The sequence below is a fragment of the Oryctolagus cuniculus genome, chromosome 4, assembly GCF_051225735.1.
Source record: "Oryctolagus cuniculus isolate XC-2025 breed Fujian yellow rabbit chromosome 4, ASM5122573v1, whole genome shotgun sequence".
Lineage (NCBI taxonomy): Eukaryota > Metazoa > Chordata > Mammalia > Lagomorpha > Leporidae > Oryctolagus > Oryctolagus cuniculus.
Genome location: NC_142870.1, coordinates 113682003 through 113688199, shown reverse-complemented (window position 1 = coordinate 113688199; position 6197 = coordinate 113682003). Strand labels below are relative to the sequence as shown.

At 37.5% G+C, this 6197-nt stretch overlaps 1 pseudogene; it reads right to left on the bottom strand.

Annotated features, from left to right (window-relative positions):
• Positions 1 to 2566: 2566 nt before the first annotated feature.
• Positions 2567 to 2740, bottom strand: LOC127483003 (U2 spliceosomal RNA; annotated as a pseudogene).
• Positions 2741 to 6197: the final 3457 nt, after the last annotated feature.

Genomic DNA, 6197 nt, shown 5'->3' with positions numbered 1-6197 from the left:
CCTAAATGTCTGCTATATTTTTCTTCCCTATGACTCTATGTTTGCATGTAGTGCCCAGTCCTTTTTTCAGAAAAGGGTCAGAGACTAATTATTGCATATACTTGTGGTGGCATTACAAAATATTTGAAAGTTTATTTATTGATTTTTACTTATTTGAAAGATGAAGAAAGAGATAGAGATAGAGATAGAGATAGAGATAGAGATAGAGGGAGAGAGAGAGAGAGAGAGAGAGAGAGAGAGAGAGAAACTTTTATTCATTGATTTGTTTCCCCAAATGCCTGCAAAAGCCAGGACTGGAGCTGATGGAAACTAGAGCCCAGAACTCCATTCCTGAGCCATGATCTACCAGGGAGTTGGATCAGAAATAAGCAGGACTGAATCACAGGCACTCTAATATGGGATTCCAGTAATGTACTTTTTTTTTTAGGCTACGCAAATAACTCACTTTTGGACACCTTTTAAGTAGCAGATCTCCACTGTGCATCAGGGCACCTTGATTGCACTTAAAGTCTTGTTACACATTAGGGTAAATACACACCTCTCCTGTGACAGCTGAAAGCCTCCACCTAGTTTTTTTTCTCATAAATATTATGAACACCAGTGAAACTGCATACTTTTATTTGAAGCCATTATCATCTGTCAGTTCCAGTTTACAGAGAGAAAGGTACAACTAAATCTCTAAGTGATGACTTTGGCCACATCATCAGTGAATTTCTTATTTCCATAGTGTTATCAAACATCACAAATTTAGCAAGATTTCTGAGCCAAACAACACTATACCAGACTCTACAGCATTTATGCATAATGGAACAGAATGCAGAGACCAATAATTGACACACCCAGAAGAACGAACACATTTGAAAGTAAAACCATACCAAATAGAATGTCCACACAAGAAACTCTGACATAATGTTCATAGCAGCATTATTCCTAAGAATCAAAGAGTACAAATAGAGCAGATTCCAAGATTGCAAAACAGGAAAGGATGTACTGTGCTAGACTAGGAATAAATAGTAAAAAGAAAAAAAGTGTAGGAAGTGTACTCCCAGGGGGAGAATTAGAAAACTACAATGGAAATTCAATGAAGGAAGAAGAATGCGGTGGGCCTGTGTGGGGGAAGGTGCAGACATGCAGCATGAACATGAACACAACACAACACAGGATTATAGCAGCTGAGAGACGGAGGATAAGCCAGCTTGGAGATGGAGGTGAGATCAGACTGCAGCAACCTGTGCTAGTATAGCCAGACAGGGTGTGGTGTGAATCTGGCCTGGAGCCCTAGGGGCTAGAGGGTACATTAGTACCCAGAGGAAATGAAAGGGACATGTTCTTCTCATTCCATCCTTTTTACAACTACCCCTAGCACCTGGCTGAGAGAGGGAAGGTGCCATTTTGGGCATAAGTGGCAGTGTAGAAGCCCTTGTGCACATGCATAGCAATTGAAAGGGACAGGATGCCGTCTTCTTAGCAGTGTTGGTGGCAGTGGTGGGGAGTGGGCAACAGTCAGCCAGTGGCCCTCTGTACACGTGGGATCCAGAGATTCTGGCAGAGGGAAAAATCTTCATTCTCCACTGACTTTGAGCCTGGCTGGGAGTGTTGACAGGCAGCTGGACACCCACCAAAGACTGTGATGCACCCCTAGACTCCAAACATACCATATGCTCCAGGACTCAAGCTACCTAGGCTAGCCTGCAGAATGACTGCCTCTCTGTGCACAAGACAGGCTGGTGGGGTAGTGCAGACCCTTTAAAAATGTGACTGTGAAAGCCTAGTATGTTGAGACTGTGGGGACCCTGTGGTTGCATGAGAGAGTGCAGATTATAGCTAGGTCTCTGGGCAATCACTGTGTGTGGCTCCACAGGCTCTGAGCTCCCTGGATGCCTTGGTGGGTCATTGAGGAGTATCTGCATTCAGAGTAAGGACAATGCAGATCATTTGTGAAGTTCAAATGGCAGTATGAGTGGGTGTTGCACCCACTGAGGGGCTAAGACTAAGGAAGTGATCAATCATCTTGGAAAAGATGAGGAGAGGGTGTGATCTCACGAACAAAGGTGATCATTCCCTGTTTCTATTAACCAGAGATCTACCTCTCCCTAGTTGGTTGTTATCGTGGATACTCTCCCACTCTGGAGCACTGACAAGAGCTCCCTGGGCATACCCAGGACACACTTCTTGGTATTCTCTGAAAGTGCAGACATTGCACTAGGCCATAGAGGCATAGTTCAAAGACAAAAGGCATCAGAGGAAAAAACCAACAAGTACCTCCACAAATATCTAAAATTAAATGCGATAATTAAAGAAAGAATAAAGAAGACAACATGACACCCCCCAAAGGAACATAACAAAATTACAATATTAGAATGTGAAGATAAAAATTGATGAAATGCCTGAAGTGGAATTCAAACGATTAGCCATAGGATTACTCAAAAGCAATCAGAAAGAAGTCCATGAATTAAATAAATCCATAACTGACATGAATGAAAATTTTTCCCATGAAATTGAGATTTTAAAGAGAAATCAAAATGAAATATTATAAATGAAAATTCAATAGATCAAATAAAAATGTGGTGGGAAGATTTAACAACCAACACGGTAAGGCAGAAGGAAGAATATCCAAGCTAGAAAAACAAATCTTTGGAAAATTTTCAGTCAGCCTCCCCAGAAAAGAAGACATTTTTAAAAATTATTACACTGATAAGAACATATAATACACTTGATCTTAGCCAAAAGGCCAAAATAAAAAAATCAAACAGTGTTGGAGATCTATGGGATAATATCAAATGACCCAAAATATGGGTCTTAGGAGTTCCTGAAGGTTTTGGAAAAAAAAAAAAAAAGAGTTGATTAGAAGGTCTGTTTAGTTACAGCAAACATCTGGAATTTGAGAATGAAAGGGATATCCAAACATAGGAAGCACATAGAATGCCTAATGGACATGAAAAGAAAAAGTCTTCACCATGACACACTGTTGTCAAACTTTCAATAGTAAAAACATAAAGGAAAGATTCTAAAATCTGCACAAGAGAAATGACAGTTTATTTTAAGAGGATCTCCAATTAGACTCACAGCTCACAGAAATCCTACAGGCTAGGAGAGAAGAGATACTCCAAGTAATAAGAGGGAAAAAAAAAAAAAAGCTGTCCCTCCAGAATACTGTACACTGCAAAATTCTCATTTATGAATGAAGGTGAAATAAATACCTTCCATAACAAACAGAAATTGAAAGAATTTTTTGCCACTCATACAGCCTTACAAAAGATGATTAAGGATATGCTACACAAAGAAACACAGAAACATAGTCATCATTATGAAATAAAGTGAAGGCAAAAAATGTCCCAGTAACAGTATAAAATAAATCCAAAGTAAAAAAAAAATAGGAATATCTATGGAAAAACAGCAGGCCAAGTCGTTACATCAATACTCACCTGGAATGTAAATGAACTAAACTCTCGAGCTAAAATTTATAGACTGTGGAACTGATGCTGTGACATAGTGGGTATATCCATTGCCTAAAGTGCCAGCATCCCATATGGGTTCTGATTCAAGTCTTGACTGCCCTACTTTTGATCCAGCTCCCTGAGAAAGCAGCAGAGGATAGCCCAAGTCCTTTGGAACTTGTACCTTTATAGGAGACTCAGAGGAAGCTCCTGGCACCTTGTCTTCTAATTAGCACAGCTCCAGGTATTGTGGTCGTTTGGAGAGCAAACCAGTGGATGGAAGATCTTTCTCTCTCTCTCTCTCTCTCTCTCTCTCTCTGTCTCTTTTGCTCTGGCTCTTACTCTCTCTCTTTTTCTGCTCTTCTTTCTTTAACTCTGCCTTTCAAATAAATAAATTAATATTAAAAAAATAGATACAGATTGGCTGAATGGATTGAAACTTAAGACCTGTATATTTGCTGCTATAAGAAACACATCTCACCAACAAAGATACACACAAACTCAAAGTGAAAGGATGGAAAAAGATATTCCATGCTTAAGGGAAACAAAAAAGGGCAGGTGTTGCCATCCTAATATAAAACAAAATAGACTTGAACATAAAAACTGTTAAAAGAGACAAAGAAAGGCACTGTGTGGTGATTAATGGATCAATTCAACAGCACCATGTGGCTATAATAAATGTTTACACACACAATTACAGGGTGCCTGGCTATTTTAAAGAAATAATAATGAATCTAAAGGGTGACATAAACTCCCATATAGTAGAACAGGGAACTTCAACACCCCACCAAACAGAAAATCAACAAAGAAAAAAAAAGCTAATGGACACTATGGACCAAAGGGGCATAACTGATAGTACAGAATGCTTCATCCTACCATTGCAGAATAGAAATTTTTCTCATCAGTCCATGGAACATTCTCTAGGATAGGCCGTATGCCATGTCTTAAAGCATGTCTCAGGAAATTCAAAAAAAAAAAAAAAATGAAAACATATGATGCAACTTCTCTGAACAAAGTAGGAATGAAACTGGAAATCAACAACTCAAGAATCTCTAGATCATATGCAAACACTTGGAGATTGGACAACATGCTCTTAAGTAAACACCAGGTCACAGAAAAAAATTAAAAGAGAAGTAAAAAATTTTTGATAATGAATGAACATGACAATACATCATATCAAAACTTATGGGATACAGCAAAGCAGTGTTAAGAGGGAAGTTTATAGCAATTGGTGCCTACCTGAAGAAACCAGAAAGGTACCAAATGTGCTATCAATGCATCTCAAGGACCTAGAATATCAACAATAAATCAAATCCAAAACTAGTAGGAAGAAATAAATAATTAAAATTAGAGAAGAAATAAACAAAATTGAAACCAAATAAACAGCCCAAGATCGGAGAGCTTCACTGCTGAATTCTACCAGACACTTAAAGAATTAATTCCAATTCTTCTCAAGCTATTCAAAACAACTGAAATGGAATGAATCCCCTAATCTCCTTCTATTAAACCTGCATCATCTTAATTCCTAAATCAGAAAAATACACAATAGGGAAAGAGAACTATAGATCAATATCCCCTAGGCTTTTACTGTAAATATCCTAAACAAAATAATAGATAATTGAATCCATCCAAACACCAGAAAGATCATTCACCCAAATCAATTGGGATTTATCCTTGGTATGCAGGGATGGCTCAACATTCCTAAATCAATAAATGTGATAAATCACATTAATGAACAGAAGAAAAAATATCATATGATTATCTGAACAGATCAAGAGAAATCATTTGATAAAATACAACACATTTTCTTAAAGAAAACCTTAAGCAAATGGAGTATAGAAGGAATATTCCTCAACACAATGAAAGCAATTTATGACAAACCCATGGCCACCATCTTACTTAGTGGGGAAAGTTGAAAGCATTCCCCCTGATATCCAGAACCAGACAAGAATACGCACTCTCACCATTGCTATTCAGTGTCCTGGAAGTATTAGTAAGAGCCATTAGGCAAGAAAAAGAAATCAGAGGGATTCAAATAGCAAATGAGGAAGTCAACCTATTTCTATCTGCAGATGACATGATTATATACATAGGGGAACCAAAAGACTTCACTGAGAGACTATTGGAACTCATAAAAGAGTTTGGTAAAGTGACAGATATAAAACCAACACATAAAAATCAATAGTGACTATATAGACAGATAACGCCATGGCTGAGAAACAACTTCTAAGATCAATCTCATTCACAATAACTACCAAAAAAATTAAATACTTGGAATAAATTTAACCAAGGATATCAAAGTTCTCTATGATGAAAATTACAAGACATTAAAGAAAGAACATAAAGAACACATAAAAAATGAAAACATCTTCCATTTAAATGGACTGGAAGAATCAATATCATCAAAATATCTGTAAAATTGACAGCAATTTACATATTCAATGTGATCCTAATCCAAATACCACCCATTTCTTTGCACATCTAGAAAAAATTATGCTAAAATTCATATGGATATACAAAAGAACCTAAATAGCTAAAGCAATCTTATCCAACATAAACAAAGCTGGAGGCATCACAATACCAAATTAAGACATACTACAGGGCACTTATAATCAAAAACAGGCAAGCACTGGCTCAAAAACAGACATGTAGACCAATGGAACAGAACAGAAACTCTAGAAATCAATCCACGCTTCCACAACCATCTTATTTTTGACAAAGACACTAAAATGAATTCCTGGAGCAAGGACAGTCTCTTTC